Genomic DNA, 20,807 nt, shown 5'->3' with positions numbered 1-20,807 from the left:
AGTGCTGGAATAAAAAGTTTGTGCATTACTTTCCTACAAAACAAGGTTGGTTCCTAGAATTTTTTATTTTTTATTATACTTTAAGTTCTGGGGTACATGTGCGGAACATGCAGGTTTGTTCCATAGGTATACACATGCCATGGTGGTTTGCTGCACGCATCAACCCGTCATCTACATTACGTATTTCTCCTAATTCTATCCCTCCCCTAGCCCCCCACCCCCTGACAGGCCCCAGTGTGTGATGTTCCCCTCCCTGTGTCCATGTGTTCTCATTGTTCAATTCCCACTTATGAATTAGAACATGTGGTGTTTGGTTTTCTGTTCCTGTGTTAGTTTGCTGAGAATGATGGTTTCCAGCGTCATCCATGCCCCGGCAAAAGACATGAACTCATCCTTTTTTGTGGCTGCATAGTATTCCATGGTGTATATGTGCCACATTTTCTTTATCCAGTCTATCATTGATGGGCATTTGGGTTGGTTCCAAGTCTTTGCTATTGTGAACAGTGCTGCAATAAACATACATGTGCATGTGTCTTTACAGGAGAATGATTTATAATCCTTTGGGCATATACCCAGTAATGGGATTGCTGGGTCAAATGGTATTTTTAGTTCTAGATCCTTGAGGAATTGCCACACTGTCTTCCACAATGGTTGAACTAATTTACACTCCCACAAACAGTGTGAAAGCATTCCAGTTCCTAGAAAATTTCACTGAAGAACTAGTGTTGTCCTGGGCTTTTTGAGGTGGGATTTTGTCATTTCTTCATCTTCCCACTTTGTGGAGCTTATTGAGGAAAAACATGTCTTCAAAGCTTTGTGTACTCATTGTTCTCCATGTGTGGGGCATATAGTTGGTATTTAATAAATGTTCGTGAAAGTAAAGGAGAAATTAAGTTTAAGATTTTTTTCAGTTACCCAGGAATATCATGAACATCCTATAACTGTTTTTGTCATATTATACTACATTTAATCACACAACTGGAAAGCTTGTTATGAAAACAAACTTCTCTTTAAAAATTACTAGATAAATATCCCATGAAAAGGACATTAAAGTATACACAAACTGGACCCGTAACTGTGTTGTATATTCCATCCCACTCTGTATATGTATCTACCTATTTTATCTCTTTTTCATCTCTTTGTGATTTCATCTCTATGGAAAGAAATGGAATCAGTGTGGAAGAAATGATTTTAGAAATAGAAAGAGAGAGGAGGCTGGAGAAGATGGTTGACTAGAAGTAACCAATGTGCTCTACTCTCATGGAAAGAAATAGAAGGGGCAAGTAAATACAGAACCTTAAACTGAATCATCGAGGTACGCTCATTGGGATTCATAAAAAAAAACAACTTAACCCACAGAGAATGGAGGAAAGCAATACCTGCCTACTCAAGAGCAACACAAAGCCAGGGGAGCCTACCTTGCCTAGAAAAATGGTCCCAGTCCTCACTTCTCCTCACTGGGTAGAGCTGTCTGACCTGGGACTAGAGCACAACCACCCTGCCCCTTTCTGACCACATCGATCAGAGACAGCCCCGCAGTTAAAGGAACACCCACATGGAGAGATAGGAAAGAACCAATGCAAGAACTCTGACAACTCAAATGGCCAGAATGTCTTATGTCCTCTAAATAACTACAGTAGTTCTCCAACAAGGGTTATTAACCAGGCTGAATTGGCAGAAATGACAGAAACAGAATTCAGAATATGGATAGGAACAAAGATCATTGAGAGTCAGGAGAATGGCAAAACTCAATCTAAGGAAATTAAGAATCACAATAAAATGTTACATGAGGCTGGGTACAGTAGTTCATGCCTGTATTCCCAGCACTTTGGGAGGCCAAGATGAGTGGATCACCTGAGGTCAGGAATTTAAGATCAGCCTGGCCAACATGGTGAAACCCTATCTCTACTAAAAATACAAAAAGTAGCCAAGTGTGGTGGCACACACCTATAATCCCAGCTACTTGAGAGGCTGAGGCAGGAGAATTGCATGAACCCTGAAGGCGGAGGTTGCAGTGTGCCAAGATCATACCACTGCACTCCAGCCTGGACAACAGAGCAAGTAGTCTGTCTCAAAAAAACAAAAACAAAAACAAAAACAAAGACAAACCAAAACAAAAAGAAAAGAAAAGAAAAGTTATAGGAGATGATGGACAAACAGCCAGAAAAAAAAGATCCTAACTGATCTGATGGAGCTAAAAAACACACTATAAGACTTTCACAATGCCATCACAAGTATTAACAGCAGAATAGATCAAGCCAAGTAAAGAATCTTGGAACTTGAAGACTAGCCCTCTGAAATAAGATAGTCAGACAAAAGTAAAGAAAAAAGAATGAAAAGGAATGAACAAACTCTCTGAGAAATATGGGATTATGTAAAGAGGCCAAATAAACAAATGCCAAATTACATTGGCATCTATGAAAGGGACAGGAAGAAAGCAAACAACTTGGAAACCATATTTCAGGATATTGTCCATGAAAACATCACCAACCTTGCTAGAGAGGCCAACAGTCAAATTCAGGAAATACAGAGAACCCCTGCAAGATTCTACACAAGAAGATCATGCCCAAGACACATAATCATCAGATTTTCCAAGGTTGAAATGAAAGAAAGAATGTTAAAGGCAGCTAAAGAGAAAGGGCAGGTCATCTACAAAGCGAACCCCTCAGGCTAATGGTAGACCTTTCAGCAGAATTCCTACGAGCAAGAAGAGATTGGGAGTTTATATTCAATATTCTGAAAGAAAAAACTCTTCAACCAAGAATTTCATATTCAGACAAACTATACTTACTCAGCAAAGGAGAAATAAGATGCTTTTCAGATAGGCAAATGCTGAGGGAGTTCATTACCACCAGATCCACCTTACAAGAGATCCTGAAAGGGGCACTAAATATGGAAAAGCAAGACCATTGTCAGTGAATATAAAAACACACTTAAATACACAGACCAGTGACACTGTAAAGCAACCACACAAACAAGCCAACATAATAACCAGCTAACAGCACAGTAACAGGATCAAATCCACACATATCAATAACTAACCTTGAATGTAAACAAGTTACATGCCCCAATTAAAAGGCACAGAGTGACAAGCTGGATAAAAAAGCAAGACCCAATGGTATGCCATCTTCAAAAACCCATCTTACAGGCAATGACACCCATAGGACCAAAATAAAGGGATGTAGGAAAATCTACCAAGCAAATAGAAATTGAAAAAGCAAGAGTTTCAATTCTAATTTCAGACAAAACAGACTTTAAGCCAACAAAGATCAAAAAAGACAAAGAAGGGCATTACATAAGACCTAACTCTCTTAAATATATATGCACCCAACACAGGAGTACCCAGATTCATAAAGCAAGTTCTTAGAGATCTACCAAGAGACTTAGACTCCCACACAATAATAGGAGACTTCAACACGCCACTGACAGTATTAAAAAGATCATCGAGGCAGAAAATTAACAAAGATATTCAGGACCTCAGTACTGGGCAAAATGCATCTGATAGACCTCTATAGAACTCTCCACCCCAAAGCAACAGAATATACATTCTTCTCATGACCACATACTACATACTCTAAAATCAACCATACAATTGGACATAAAACAATCCTCAGCAAATGCAAAAGAACTGAAACACACTCTTGGACCACAGTGCAAGAAAAATAGAAAGCAAAACTAAAAAAAGTGCTTCAAACCATGCAATTATACTGAAATTTTAAAACGTGCTCCTGATTGACTTGGGTAAATGATGAAATTAAAGAAAAAATCAAGAAGTTCTTTGAAACTAATGAGAATCAAGATATAACATATCAGAATCTCTGGGACACTGCTAAGGCAGTGTTCAGAGGGAAACTTATAGCACTAAATGTCCACATCAAAAAGTTAGAAAGATCTCAAATTAATAATCTAACATCACAACTAGAGGAACTACAGAAGCAAGAGCAAAACAACTTCACAGCTAGCAAAAGATAAGAAATAAACAAAATCAGAGCTAAACTGAAGGAGATTCTGACACGAAAACCACTGAAAATATCAACAAATCCAGGAATTTGTTTTTTGAAAACATTAATAAGATAGAGAGACAAATAACTAGACTAATAAAGAAAAGAGAGAAGATCCAAATAAACACAATTTGAAATGATAAAGGGATGTTACCACTGACCCCACAGAAACACAAACAACCATGAGACTACTATGAACACCTCTATGCACATGAACTAGAACACCTAGAAGGGATGGATAAATTTCTGGACAAAAACACCTTCCTAACACTGAACTAGGAAGCAATTGATTTCCTGAACAGACCAATAACAAGCTCTGAAATTGAATCAGTAATAAATAGCCTACCAACAAAAAGGTCCCGGGACCAGTTGGATTCACAGCCAAATTCTACCAGATGTACAAAGAAGAGCTGATACCATTCTTATTGTAAGTTTTCAAAAAAATTGAGGAGGAAGGACCTCTCCCTGACTCATTCTATGAGGCCAGCATCATCCTGATACCAAAACCTGGCAGAGTACAACAAAAAAGAAAACTTCAGGCCGATATTCTTGATGAACATTGATGCAATGATCCTCAACAAAATACTTGCAAACTGGATTCAGCAGTACATCATAAAGCTAATCTACCACAATCAAATAGGCTTTATCCTTGAGATACAAGGTTAGTTCAACATACACAATTCAATAAATATGATTCATCACATAAACAGAACTAAGGACAAAAACTACATGATTATTGCAATAGATACAGAAAAGGCTTTTGATAAAATTCAACATCTCTTCATGTTAAAAACTCTCAATAAACTAGGTATTGAAAGAACATACCTCAAAATAATAAGATCCACATATGACAAACCCACAGCCAACACCATACAGAATGGGCAAAAGCTGGAAGCATTCCCCCTGAAAACTGGCACAAGACAAGGATGACCTCTCTCACCACTCATATTTAACATAGTTTTGGAAGTACTGGCCAGATCAATCAGTCAAGAGGAAGCAATAAAGGGCATCCAAATAAAAAGAGAGGAAGTCAAACTATCACTGTTTGCAGACAACATGATTCTATGTCTAGAGCCCAAAAGCTCCTTCAGCTGATAAACAACTTCAGCAAAGATTCAGGATACAAAATCAACATATAAAAAATCACTAGTATTCCTATACACCAACAACAGCCATGCTGAGAGCTAAATCAGGAACACAATCTCATTTCCAATTGCCAGAGAAAGAATAAAATACCTAGGAACATAGATAACCAGGGAGGTGAAAGATTTCTATAAGGAGAACTACAAAGAATTGCTCAAGGAAATCAGAGATGATAGAAGCAAATGGAAAAATATTCCATGCTGATGGATACAGGGAATCAGTATCATTAAAATGGCCACACTGCCCAGAGCAATTTATAGATTTTGTGTCATTCCTACCAAACTACCAATGACATTCTTCACAGAACTAGAAGAAAACTATTTTAAAATTCATAGGAATCAAAAAAGAGCCCGATAATATCCAAAACCTACAAAGAACTCAAACAAATTTACAAGAAAAAAACAAACAACCCCATCAAAAAGTGGGCGAGGGATATGAACAGACATTTCTCAAAAGAAGACATGCATACAGCCAACAGACACATGAAAAAATGCTCGTCATCATTGGCCATCAGAGAAATGCAAATCAAAACCACAATGAGATACCATCTCACACCAGTTAGAATGGCAATCATTAAAAAGTCAGGAAACAACAGGTGCTGGAGAGGATGTGGAGAAATAGGAACACTTTTACACTGTTGGTGGGATTGTAAACTAGTTCAACCATTATGGAAAACAGTATGACGATTCCTCAAGGATCTAGAACTAGAAATACCATATGACCCAGCCATCCCATTACTGGGCATATACCCAAAGGATTATATATCATGCTGCTATAAAGACACATGCACACGTATGTTCACTGTGGCACTATTCACAATAGCAAAGACTTGGAATCAACCCAAATGTCCATCAGTGACAGACTGGATTAAGAAAATGTGGCAACATACACCATGGAATACTATGCAGCCATAAAAAAGGATGAGTTTGTGTCCTTTGTAGGGACATGGATGCAGCTGGAAACCATCATTCTCAGCAAACTATAGCAAGAACAGAAAACCAAATAGCGCATGTTCTCACTTATAGGTGGGAACTGAACAATGAGATCACCTGGACTCGCGAAGGGGAGCATCACACACCGGGGCCTATTATGGGGAGGGGGGAGGGGAGAGGGATTGCACTGGGAGTTATACCTGATGTAAATGACAAGTTGATGGGTGCTGATGAGTTGATGGGTACAGCACACCAACATGGCACAAGTATACATATGTAACAAACCTGCATGTTTTGTACATGTACCCTAGAACTTAAAGTATAAAAAAAAAAAAAAAAAGAGCCCGAATAGCCAAGGCAAATCTAACCAAAAAGAATAAAGCTATAGGCATCACATTACTGACCTCAAACTATACCATAGGGCTACAGTAATCAAAACAGCATGGTACTGGTACAAAAACAGACACATAGACCAATGGAACAGAATAGAGAGTCCCCGATAAAGCTGCACATCTGCAACTATCTGATCTTTGACAAAGCTGAAAAAAACATGCAATGGGGAAAAGACTCCCTATTCAATAAACAGTGCTGGGATAAGTGGCTAGCCATATGCAGAAGATTGAAACTGGACCTCTTCCTTATACCAAATACAAAAATCAACTCAAGATGGATTAAAGACTTAAATGTAAACCCCCAAACTATAAAAACCCTGGAAGACAACTTGGCAATACCATTCTGGACACAGGCATGGCCAAAGGTTTCAGGATGATGATGCCAAAAGCAATCGCAACAAAAGCAAAAATTGACAAATGGGATCTAATTAAACTTAAGAGCATCTGCAGAACAAAACAAACTATCAACAGAGTAGCAGAGAAAATATTTGCAAACTATATGTCTGACAAAGACCCTTATAAGAAACTTAAATTTACAATTAAAAAAACATTAAAAAGTGGACAAAAGACATGAACAGACACTTTTCAAAAGAAGTCATATATACAGCCAGCAAGCATATGAAAAAAAGCTCAATATCACTGATTACTAGAGAATTGTAAATCAAAACTTCAGTGGGATACTATCTCACACCAGTTAGGACGGCTATTATTAAAAAGTCTAAAAACAACAGATGCTGGCATGGTTGTGGAGAAAAGTGAACACTTATATGCTCTAGGTGAGAGCGTATATTAGTTCAACCATTGTGGAAAGCAGTGTGGTGATTTCTTAAAGAGCTAAAAGCAGCATTTGTCCAGCAGTCCCATTACTGGTTATATCAAAGGAATATAAATCATTCTACCATAAAGACACAGGCATGCGTATGCTCATTGCAGCACTATTCACAATAACAAAGACATAGAATCACCCTAAATGACCATCAATGACAGATTAGATAAGGAAAATGCACTACATATACACCATGGAATATTCTGCAGCCATAAAAAAGAATAAAATCATATCTTTGCAGGAACATGGATGGAGCAAGAGGCCATTATCCTTACCAAATTAATGCAGGAACAAACAACCAAATACTGCATGCTCTCACTTATAAGTGGGAACTAAATGATGTGAACACATGGACACAAAGAGGGGAACAATAGACACTGGGGCCTACTTGAGGGTGGAGGTAGGAGGAGATAGAGGATCAGAAAAAAAATAACTATTGGGTACTAGGCTTAGTACCTGGGTGATGAAATCATCTGTACAAAAATCCCCTGTGACATGAGTTTACCTATATAACAAACCTACACATGTACCATTGAACCTAAAATAAAGATTTTTTTAAAAAAGAGGAAGAGATGGGAGTGGAAAGAGAGATGGGGTTAGGGAGAAAGAAAGAGCAAAAGAAGAGAGTTAAAGAAAAGGGAACAAAAGTCCAAAGTAAGGATTAGTTCTATGTGATATGCTCTTATTGTTAAAAAGTTGAAAGTAATATTCATGAAATTTTAAAAATAGGAATCAATCCTTCAGATATAGCTCAGGAAGGGGATGAAGAGAATAGGAGAGTGTAGTAAAGAAGCCCTGACCTGTAGAAAGAGTGCCCAAACCAACTACAAATCATGTATTATTAAAGCCAGTTCCACCAGCATCCATTTTATTATGGCTCCACAGTCCCCTCCCATTTCCATTAATTTAGTACAAGTTCACTGGGTACTTATGTGCAAGATATGGTGTTTGATATAGTTTGGCTGTGTCCCCTCCCAAATCTCATCTTGAATTGTATCTCCCATAATTCCCATTGTTGTGGGAGGGACCTGATGGGAGATAATTGAACCATGGTGGTGGTTTCCCTCATACTGTTCTCGTGGTAGTGAATAAGTCTCACTTACATGGTTTTCTAAGAAGAAATCCCTTTCACTTGGCTCTCACTCTGTCTTTGCCTGTCGCCATCATGTAAGACATGATTTGTCCCTCTTGCCTTTAGGCATGATTGTGAGGCTTCCCCAGCCACGTGGAACTGTTAAGTCCAATTAAACCTCTTTTGTAAATTTTCCCGTATTTGGTATGTCTTTATCAGCAGTGTGAAAATGAACTGATACAGTAAATTGGTACCAAGAGACCAAGAGTGAGGTGCTGCTGAAAAGATACCAGAAAATGTGGAAGCAACTTTGGAACTGGGTAACAGGCCAAGGTTGGAACTATTTGGAGGGCTCAGAAGAAGACAGGAAAATGTGGGAAAGTTTGAAACTTCCTACAGACTTGTTGAATGGCTTTGACCAAAATGCTGATAATGATCTGGATAATGAAATCTGGTCTGAGGTGGTCTCAGATGGAGAAAAGGAACTTTTTGGGAACTGGAGCAAAGGTGACTCTTGTTATGTTTTAGCAAAGAGACTGGTGGCATTTTGCCCTGCCCTACAGATTTGTGGAACTTTGAATTTGAGAGAGATGACTTAGGGTATCTGGTGAAAGAAATGTCTAAGTAGCAAATAATTTAAGGGGTGACTTGGGTGCCATTAAAGGCATTCAGTTTTATAAGAGAAGCAGAGCATAAAAGTTCAGAAAATTTGCAGCCTGACAATGAGATAGAAAAGAAAATCCCATTTTCTGAGGAGAAATTCAAGCTGGCTGCTGAAATTTGCATAAGCAACAAGTTGCTGAATGTTAATCCCCAAGACAGTGGGGAAAATGTCTCCAGGGCATGTCAGAGACCTTTGTGGCAGCCCCTCCCATGATAGACCCAGAGGCCTAGGAGGAAAAAATGGTTTAATGGGCCAGGCCCAGGGTCCCTGTGCTGTGTGCATCCTAGGGACATGGTGCCCTGCATCCTAGCTGCTTCTGCCATGGCTGAAAGGGGAAAATGTAGAGCTTGGGCTATGATTCAGAGGGTGCGAGCCTCAAGTCTTGGCAGCTTCCAAGTGGTGTTGAGCCTGCTGGTACACAGAAGCCAAGAATTGGGGTTTGGGAACTTCTGCCTAGGTTTCAGAGGATGTATGAAAATGCCTGAATGTCCAGGCAAAATTTTGCTTCAGGGGTGGGGCTGTCATGGAGAATCTCCGCTAGGGCAGTGGAGAAGGGAAATGTGGGAACAGAGCACCCACACAGAGTCCCTACTGGGGCACCACCTAGTGGAGCTGTGAGAAGAGGGCTGCCGTACTCCAGATCCCAGAATGATAGATCCACCAAAAGCTTGCACTGTGCACCTGAAAAGCTGCAGACACAACACCAGTCCATGAAAGCAGCTGGGAGTGAGGTTGTACCTTGCAAAGCCATAGGGGTGGAGCTGCCCAAGACCATGGGGACCTACTTCTTGCCTCAGTGTGACCTGTATGTGAGACATGGAGTCAAAGGAGATCACTTTGCAACTTTAAGATTTGACTGCCCCACTAGATTTCAAGCTTGCATGGGGCCTGTAGCCCCTTTGTTTTGGCCAATTTCTCCCATTTGGAATGGCTGTATTTACCCATTGTATGAGTAATAGCCTATACCCCCATTGTATCTAGGAAATAACTAACTTGCTTTTGATTTTACAGGCTCATAGGCAGAAGGGACTTGCCTTGTCTCACATGAGACTTTGGATTGCAAACTTTTAAGTTAATACTGAAATGAATTAAGACTTTAGGGGACTGTTGGGAAGGCATGCTTGGTTTTGAAATGTGAAGACACGAGATTTGGGAAGGATTAGGGGCAGAATGATATAGTTTGGCTCTGTCCCCATCCAAATTTCATCTTTAATTGTATCTCCCATAATTCCCATTATTGCGGGAGGGACCTGGTGGGAGATAATTGAATCATGGTGGTGGTTTTCCTCATAATGTTCTCATGGTAGTGAATAAGTCTCATGAGATCTGATGGTTTTACAAAGAGAAACCCCTTTTGCTTGGTTCTCACTCTGTATTTGCCTGCCACCACCCATGTAAGATGTGACTTGCTCCTCCTTGCCTTTCACCATGATTGTGAGGCTTCCCCAGACATGTGGAACTGTAAGTCCAATTACAACTCTTTCTTCTGTAAGTTTCCCAGTCTCAAGTTGTCTTTATCAGCAGCATGAAAAATGGGCTAATATAGTGTTTATGTAAACACTATATTATATAAGGAATGTATCAAGATGACTGCAACAGGGATCCTGCCCTTAGGAATCTTATATCTATACCTTCAACTACATAGAAATTAATATTTGCCATAAAAGGTACAAATATTATGGAATTTTATAACAGAGACTGATTTTTACTTACACCAATTCCTAGTTTAGTAGCCTTCTGATGTTTCCTTTCCAAAATTATATTATTCTTAAATGTCTAAACTTCCTAGAGTCAATCTATTATGCATAAAAGGAAATAACTCATCATTCTAAAGTATTAAGTCCAGATTTTTACTAAGGTGCTTCTCAATTCTTCAGTTCCACACAATTGTCATTAAACAGTATTTTTAGGGGCCAAATATATATGTTACAGCTCTAGATTATACTCTTAAACAGGCACAGTCTTTGGCCTTAAGGAATGGAAAATCTCAGTAGGACATCAAATAATTTACGTATATACATATAAATGGTATGATGGAACTCCCTGATTATTTATAACAATGAAGTAAGAACTGACATAGACATCTTTAGAAGCTCTTCCATTACTGGGACCAATTAATTGCAGTATAATAAAGAGTAGATAGAGCCAGACTTGATACCAGGGAAAATCTTATATAAGAGTTGGGATTTTGGTTAATGGAAAGGGTGGAATAGAGCTAACTTCAAAATGTGATTCAAGTGGGTACTCTGTCACTTTAAGCTAGCTCTAATGAAATAAGATGAATAGGTTCATGTTTGGGGGGCATGGAAGAGAAAGATCCCTTTTTAAAAAACCTAGATTGAAATGCTCTGACATACTTTTAGTAGGCACAATTTTGCCATTTTATGATTAATGATGGTTTTGGAAAGGGCTTCTCTAGGTACATCTTAAGAATGCACTAAGAGAACCTAATGGGAACTGACAACCCTGAAGTATGCCAATCATCTCTCCTCATACTCTGAAGAAATAGAACTCTATGACTAGTCCAGTAGGAAAACACTGATTCCAAAGAGGAAAGGGCCAGGCCAAAGGCCTTAAACTTGTCATATTCTATGCTTTGATACTTGTTTGATGTTCACTTGGTTTTCAAATGAAAAAATTTCTTTTGAAAAAAAAAGTGGTAATTCTGTTTCAGTGAACCAATGGCCTGGGGATTGATTGATCCTCATTTCAGTCAGTGCAGTCAAGGAACACGATGGTGCTCGAGGGACAGGTAGTCATGGCAGCAGTAGCTGAAGCTGCCTTGGTTCAGACTCTCTAGGATCCATGGAGGCTTCAGTGAAACTAGAAACAAAAATGCCAGATGAATGGACTAGGAGGCAAGGACACTGACTTTTCTTCACCTGGGTATGTCCTTTATCAAGTAGTCAACACTCAACTGATCTGGGCTAAGAAAATGAGGAAAGGCTAAAGAAGAACAAGTAGAGGTGATTAGTTCATCAGAGCACCTTTGTCAAGAACTCAAGACTGATTCACTAAGGAGGAGTGGGTGGACTCTAGGGAGCTGCTAAGGAGAAAAGCAACATTGTCAAGGAGGGGCAGAGAACTCCTCTAGGCAGCAGCATGAGCGTTTAGCATAAACCCTTTTCTCCTCACATTTTCTTAAGGCAGGGCGAGCAAATCCTGTGGACTGCTGCTGTGAATCTGGCTGAGTTGGTTCCTAACACTTCATATTGTACATGTCATTGTCAATTTGGTAAACCAGGCAGTGACTGTAACCACCATTTCAGGAGTCTCATAAAGTGAAACTGCATTATAATTTCAGCAGTGTTAAGAGAAACTGAAGTTTTCAACAAAATGAAACCCTGTAACTATAGATATCAAACTCTATGTTCCCTGAAAGTAGCTTTACAGCATATAAAACCAACCTTCCTTTGTGCAATGAAACCAGAACAAGATAGATGTGTCTCATTCCTTGACGTAATGGCCTTGAGGCATCTTAATGGAAACACTCTAATAAAAGTTTATCTCAAATACTGACCAATACTTTATCTCTGGCTGCAGTGAGAATGGTGGGCAGCAGCCTTCAGCATTCAGCCTTATCGAAAAAGAAGCGTCAGTGTCAAAACATGGCAATGAAGAAATCAGGATAAACTGTGAGAACCATGAGCACAAGAAAAACACAATTACTTCTGGCCTGTGCCCCTCACCTCACAATTTCAGAGAAGTGATATGTGATCTTTCAGCCAAAAGGTCTTCTGAAGACCTCCTGATGCCATTGTCAAACCATCTATGGTGGCCAGAAGATGAATAGAATATTCTCCAATTTCTCCATTCTCTGAGAGGCGTGTGAAAGAGAACAGGGCATTGCTGTACTTCTCACACTGGAACTGAGCCCTTTGAAAAGAAAATCGCTTTTTAATCTCTAAAAGAAAAGAAAAGAAAGGCAAATCTTTGAGCAGCTATAAAGAAAATCCTAAGAAATGTTCAGAGGGAAAAGCACTCCCAGGAAATGCACCTACTTGCCACCTCTTCGCATTAATATGACACCTTCCGCATGGATGGAAACCTGAATTTCATTTCCCTCACAGCGTCTTCCATTTCCCCAGGAATCATGACGTTTCCAAGCTTTGCCTTCCATAATGACTGTATTCCACAAACTTCAGGCCCAACTCACACATACATATTCTACTCTCCAAGTCTGTCCCCTCAGCAGGAGACTAGGGTTTGATTGATCCTCATTTCCCATCAATGCAGTCAGGGGACAAGATGGTGCTCAAGGTACGGAAACAAACAATAATCAAGACACCATTATATTAAAGGAAACCATGAGGTTTGGGATATGTTCCGTAGTTATTTTCATGTCCAGAATGATTACTTAGTATCTTTAGCTTTATTTACTGAAGGGGAAAGGAGACACAGTGTACACTGAAATTTAGCAGCAGCCCAAAATGAAATTTAATCACTAAATTCATTTTCTGCCATTAATTTTTGCTTGGAAGTACCATCTTCTTTTAGTACTGTGATCTGACCAGAAAAACCGTCTCTGTTTAAATGATAGTCACTATTATTGGACTTTAGAAACTCACTCAGTTGTGGGTCAGGGCCTTGGACTTTTGAGTAAGTCCTTGCTTGAGTTGGTGTCAGTTTGAGTCTGTTTTACAAGCTACTGGTATGCAACCTTGGCCAAGTTATGCTCCTCCCTAAATATCAGGTTTTTCAGCTCTAAAATGGCAGCTATGGCAGTTATGCTACGAGCATATTGGGAAGATAAATTCAGACAATTGTTATAAACAGTGATGCCTGATTATCTGGTAAGTGCTCCATAAATGGTAGGTGTTATTATTAGCAGCAGTAGTATTCAGTTTCTCAGGCCAGGGATGTATAAACTAGTCAGGATAGGCTGAGGCTAAAATACTCAATGTGTCTTCTGTTTCCTTTTGTTGTGTTCCACTTTCTGGCAATGAAAGGACATCAGTGAGGCTTTCAAAAAAGAAACAGACCCAATTTTTTTTTTTTTTTTCCCTGTATTCAACTGGTGCCCTCTTTGTTTGGCCATGCACACACTGTCTCAGTGAATAATAAAAATTCTCTAATGTTTTCACTCGACTTCTGCCTCTTGGCAGCCATGACCAAAATCACCCTGCAGCTGTCATTTACAACAGGGATCCCCAGCCAGTCACTTGGAGCCACCCTGCTGTGAGGGGCAGCTGCTCAAGAATATTTCAAGCAGGAAAGTGACAGAGCCAGATGCTATCAGGAATCCCTCATTGAGTTCCAGGCATTAGAAAACAGTAAGCCTCGCTCCCCGAAAGGATGGGGACGCCTGCTTCCAACCCATGCCAGTCAGCTAACCATACGATCTTTCGAGATCTTGTTAATTACAACAGTGAAAACAATGAAAGATAAAGGCCCAGGTACTTTACAGTGCCCAGAGCCCTCAAAATTAGGAGAAAACCACTGAAGCACAGTCATACAGTTTCAGGGAAAGGTAGTCTGTTATGACATCCTTTAAACCTTCCTAGCAGGAGTTTAGAAATTTTAAATGCAATTATATATGTGACAATAATGCATAACTTGAACATACATACAATGTTCTCAAAGATATAACACATTCTCTCTTTAACACACTCTGAATTCAATAACTTATTTGGGAAATCTAGGATCCTGGAGTTTTCCTCAAATTCTTCTTCCACTAGAATAGCCAAGATATCAAGAAGAGCATTTTGAGAAATACTAGTTCTTGGACTGTCAACAGGTGTTACTCAAAAGGTATGCCTAAACTTATCTGAGTGAAATCAAATTAAATACCATATGATCCTTTATTTCCAGACACTCGGTGCTTTTAATATGCTAATGTGCCCTGTGATGATGCACATTGTATAGTTCCATTTACATAAAGCCCAACCAAAAAAAAGGAATATATATTATCTGTGTGTGGAAAAAAATACGCCAATCTTGTTAGTGGGGCAGGAGCAGACACTAAAATTAATAGTAGTAGTCAATGAAGATACTACCTTTCAAATTAATGTTCTGTTTATTTTTGAAAAGAATATATAAATGTATTACTTGTATAATTAAAATGCCATACAGGCCAGGTGCAGTGGCTCGTGCCTGTAATCCCAGCACTTTGGGAGGCCGAGGTGGGCAGATCATGAGGTCAGGAGATCGAGACCAGCCTGGCTAACACGGTGAAATCCTATCTCTACTAAAAATACAAAAATTTAGCCGAGTGTGGTGGTACGTGCCTGTAGTCACAGCTACTTGGGAGGCTGAGGTGGGAGAATTGCTTGAACCTGGGAGGTGGAGGTTGCAGCGAGTCGATATCATGCCACTGCACTCTAGCCTGGGTGACAGTACAAGACTCTGTCTCAAAAAAATGAAAATAAAATAAAATAAAACAAACCATACAAAGTAAAAAACAATCAAGTGGCTCATCAGGAAAAATTAAACAAAACACAAAACAAACCAAGTAAACAAGAAGACAAACCAAATAGAGCAGTTGAGCTTAGCTTTCCATCACCATAATTTTTGGACTTGCCTAATGTACATATAAAGGAGATCCTTCAAGTTTTATCCTTTCACTCATTTTCTGAAAACTTCATATTTTTATTACTCATCACTCATGTTCTTAAAATCTTATATTACTTATTCTGAGAGTAGGCTGGTCAAGAATTGTTGGTAGCCTGGTAAATTAACTACATTTTGTGTTGAAGGCAAAGAAGGTGTTATTTGCATAAAGTCAGATAATTCAGTTGCAATTTTTCAGTATACTTTTAAATCTCTGGCAGAATATCTATAATCAAGCAAAGTCTCCTCTTATATGCCAGCAGTTGCTGCATTTTAAGTGCTTTCCTAGGGATTCTATGTTGCCAAAAAATACAATTACTTTTCAGTTACTTCAGAAAACTTTTAAACAAGCTCTAAGAAAATGTCAGAATCCGAAATAAGAATCTGCAAAGAAACTTGTTTCAATCACATCCATTTTGGCTGCGAGGTGCAAGCTTGGTGATTCCATCTTGATAGATTGTGTTTCATTTGCCTTGTAAGCACCATGTAATTTATGTCTGGAGTTGAATTCTATCAGAGGAAATCTGAGCTCTGCAGGATTTGCTGTCGGGCTTCTCTTTGTGTAAGTTACCCCGTGAAGGCCTAGGATCTGTCTTCTGGTCGAGTCTGGTGTTTCCTTGGATCGGCTGCACACATGGCTATAAACACAACGAATATCCAAACTGATCTCACATAATTAGAAAGAGGCGGTTGGCATTAGAGACTTCTAACAAACTTCCAACATTTCTGAAATGGCTGTAGACTTCTATTTTCTATGATGATTTTCAAACTAGAAGATGACCGTCTCTAACAGAGCATAGGAAGATGGACAGGAAACCATATTATTCCCAGCCGATCTCTGGAAATGTGGGGAAAACTGAGATTGAGTGCCTACTGTGTGCTACTAATGCTACTTCAAAGTATCACATATGTTATCTTATTTAACAAACTTCTACAGTATTGGCATTCTTCTTTCCATTTTCCAAGATGGGACACTGAGGTACTAAGAAATTTAGTCATATGACATAATACAATGTATTATGTGTCAGAGGCAGAATTCGAACCTGGATTTGTCTAAATCCTAAGTCCAGACTCTTTCCACAAAATAACCAAGAAGTATTATATTAATTTAGTCAGTTCGTTGAGATGGTATTTGAGATACTATTGAGCTATTCTGTTCAATAGAAAGTGATCAGAATAATTTACTGACTTTCCTAATATGCCGAACCCTAATTGAGGACCAGGCAAGGGGAGATAGTATATGGGACTGTTCTTGTGCCTGTGATTTCAATACACTCATACACCTTAGAATGTAGTGGGCTGAATTCAGGCAGCCGCCACAGGAAACCACCTGAATCAGAGAGTTACATTGGCGTTGGGAAAGTGTGGCCCGTTCGGATGAAGCCCATGTTCATTTTTCATGCTGCACCACACTGAGGTGGGATGAATTTCTTTTAGCCCCACCAGTCCTCACGATCACCTGCCACTCCCATCAGCTGTCCCTGTTTGCTCCCACTAGTATCAATTGCCCAGAGTGTGGGACGCTTGATCTCATTATCAGAGGAAAGCAAGCATTAGTTGAAAAGGAAGAATGTGTCCTCCTTGTCCTCTTAAAGCCATGACAATCAATGGCAGGCGCAGTCTTCAATAACAAGCCCAAGGCCACACTGGCAGAACCTGAAGCTCTTATCAGGCCTGAAACTGCTGCATCTTGCCAGAGTAGAGACTTGAAACAGCTCAGAAGAAAGTGCAAAGGATGGAGTGATTCATTAATTCACTCTTTCTCTCTCAGTAGCGACTGTGGCTCTGCTCTGCCTGGAACCTGAGGGCATTCAGTTTAGCATAAAACTGAACATCCTTTTAGGAGCTTCTGGGCACTTTAACATTCCAGTAATCTTTTATTAAAGTATTTATTTATGACATTTACAACATGCCAGGTACTGTTTTAGGTACTTAATGGATATTCACCAAGGGGAAAATAAAAACAGTGAATAACCACTAAAAGGCATTCATGAAAATAATCAAAGTAATACACATTTGAGTTTGTGCTACAATTGTGACTATATAAGATATGTGTGCACAAGGCTTAAGAATGCAATAGCAGATACACAATGGGAAATAATTATATTGGTATCCAGAAAGTCGATGTTTTTCAACTTTTCAACAATTTTACTTGATGTTGATTTTATATTGATTTTATTATTTCAAGAAAACAAACAAAAATAATAGTCAAATTAGGCTCTCCAGGTAACTTGTTTGAACTGCATGTTTTGAGGGTCTCTAATTTTTTGATCTAGTGGGGTGCAAATTTTTTCTAATTTTAATTAGGAACTTGGATTATCTGAGTATTGGAACTACTGTCATTTGGAATAACAGCTGGGGATGGTTGTAGTAATAAATATATAAAGCAGAGAAAAATCTAGCTTCTCAAAGAAGCACCTATTGAATTTTGATGTTCATTTGTTATATTGTCAAATTGTAATTTCTAGTTATGGGGGGGATAAGTGGATACTGTAGCCAAGAATTACAAAATAGGGCTATGCATTGAAGTATATCCTCATATACTATTGCCTAATTGAATTTATTATTTGAGACATTGTTGTAGAAACCATCCCAGGTTGTCCAAAATTTATGTTAATGTATTGTTTCTGAAGAGCCTTTGTGCATATGTTAGTTATGCTGTTTAACCAGTCAAACATTATGTGAGTGTTATCGGCAAATAGATGATGATAAACACTATATTTGAATTTTGTGCTTTCTCTCCTTCACCATCATCTTTTCATCTGTGTGAATAGCAGCAGATATGGGATCATCCTTGAGGCTAAGTGCCATCTCATCTAGGTTGTTGGATTTTTGTCATTCATTTAACAAGCAAAGATCTTGTACAGTTTTATTTATATATTTTGTATTAATGAAAGAATTAATATATTATCACCACCAACTCATTTGACCAATTTCTCATTACGAATTTGCAACATTTCCTGATTATTAAATGCCTTCAAGCATTACATAAACAATTTCCAATTGAGCAGGTCTTCAGGAACTTTAACGTAGTACCAAACATCACTTTTAATGTTTTTTACTTAAGTGTGTAGAGACTTTTTGCGCTATCCCTGAAAACAATCTGGTGATTCATTTTACTGCATCTAGAAAGAATTCAGTCTCATACTATGGTTAAAAAAATAAATAAAATGCACAAAATGAGAAGCATTTCCATGAGTAATTTCACACATGCTGCTAAGTACTGCAGAATATTGCCAAGCCTAGCCTTTAATCTCTATGGGAAGTCATGCAGCTGTGAACTCTTACTTGCTGTCAAATGTCTTTTGCAAGGTTATTAGAAAAGATAGGAGACCAGAAATCCTTCCATGTTACCTTACTTTATTTTTTGGCCAGCATTTATTATCATTACCCCTTTATCTCTGTTGATAGCTCAACATGCGCATATTTCACCAACCTCAGGCAAAATTATGAAGTAGGATTCATGAGGCTTTGGTGTTCTCCCCACTCTGCCTTCTGGGCCCTCACCTGCATTCTCTCCCTGCAAGTTTCTCACTTTCTGAACCCAGCCCCTGCTCTCTGTCCAGTCTACTTATTGACAATGTTAAGGATGTATTTTCAGCCAAATGCAGACCAGCGTGGTCCATTCATGGATCACCGTGCTTTGTCTCCCAGGTAAGAATCTCATGTGATAAAACTTGGACTTATTGAAGTGGTCCATCTCTTGGAGTGGGGATGCATACTTCTAGATCTTCGGCAGGCTCTAAATTTGCTTCAGCTTGTCTTCTTGCAAGACTCAACAGATATGCTTTGGAGTATTACTGAATTCCTTTGCCCTGACTTCCGTCACTCTGGGCTGAAACTCAAACTGCTGTGCAGTGTCTCAGCTTTGATGCTCCCCTGTTAGTACTGGAAACAGTTTCTGAAATCCTTTAGAACTTGTAAGAAATAATAATTTCCACTGTTAACTATGTGAGGAGGGTGAGGTGAGTGGAGTAGAGGATGGTTTCAGCAGTGTGCTGAGCTTGGAGAACTGATTGTTAAATTTTCAGGAATTTTGTGAGCCAATTCCCATCACCTTGATAGCTTACAATCAGCCACAGGTGGGAGAATTTACACCACGAATTGGCAAACTAGCTACACAAACTAGCTGTCCCCCACCTCTAGCCAGTGTGGGAAGAGCCAAGATTGGCATGAAAAGCAGTGGTACTGCTTCCTCACCACACCGTGCACTCAGTGTGTCTAGCTAGCTTGCATCCGTATTTCTCACTCTTGGACCCTGCCTTGCTTCACACATGTTAAGCATTCATTAAGAATTTATTGAATGAATGAATGAGTTTGAGACAAAGGATTTTTTTTTACATAGTGTATACTATTTGTTGTGATCTTTGCCAAATTGTCAAAAAGTCAAGGCCTCTTCCCCCTTTGCTCCTATTTGCCTATTTAGAAGTTCCCATGGTTAATTGCCTCCTCGTCTGTGACTTCTATCATTCTTTTATTCCTGGAACTAGAGTTCACTATCCACTGTATTGCCCCATTGCTCACTCATATCCTACAGGATATATTCTAATAAGGTTAGGAAGAAAGAATAAAGGAATCTTAACTTTTCAGAAAACCTGGTTTCTAGTCTCAATTCAGCCACATGATATCCTTGTGACCTCAGAGAACACACAGCCTCTCAGATCCTCAGTGCCTTCATGTGTAAGTGAAAATGTTATTACTGCTATGCTCACCTCAGGTGGGCTCCTGAGGATCAAAGGAGTTGTTGCATGTGACAGGGCTTTGTAGACTATAAAGTGCTCCACAAATGTTAGTTCTTGTTAAAAGTAGACAGATGCAATGAAATATCATTGACTTCAGAGACAGCAAGAGTTAGTTGAAATCCACCTCTATGATTGTAAGCAAAACTCACCTTTCCTGAGTTTCTGTTTCTTCATCCTCAAAACAGGAATAATACCCCCTAACACTCGGGGTTGTGAGAGTTCAGTGAAACAATGTCAACAAAGGGCCTGACTAACACAGTTTCCCAGTAACTTCTTCCCTTTTCTGATTTCCTGGCTCAAATGTCTTTGGGATGATATTATCATCATTGCTATTGGTCCATCCTTAAGTTTCCCCTGTCCTCAACAAATGACATTTATATATTATTATTGGTATATTATTATTGGTTATGTGCAGGCTCTGGAGTAGGACCACCTGGCTTTAATCCTGGCTCTGCACTTGCTAATGAAGTGATCTTGAGCAAGTCA

The sequence above is a fragment of the Chlorocebus sabaeus genome, chromosome 23, assembly GCF_047675955.1.
Source record: "Chlorocebus sabaeus isolate Y175 chromosome 23, mChlSab1.0.hap1, whole genome shotgun sequence".
NCBI classification, from domain to species: Eukaryota; Metazoa; Chordata; class Mammalia; order Primates; family Cercopithecidae; genus Chlorocebus; species Chlorocebus sabaeus.
This window is presented reverse-complemented; position numbering follows the sequence as displayed.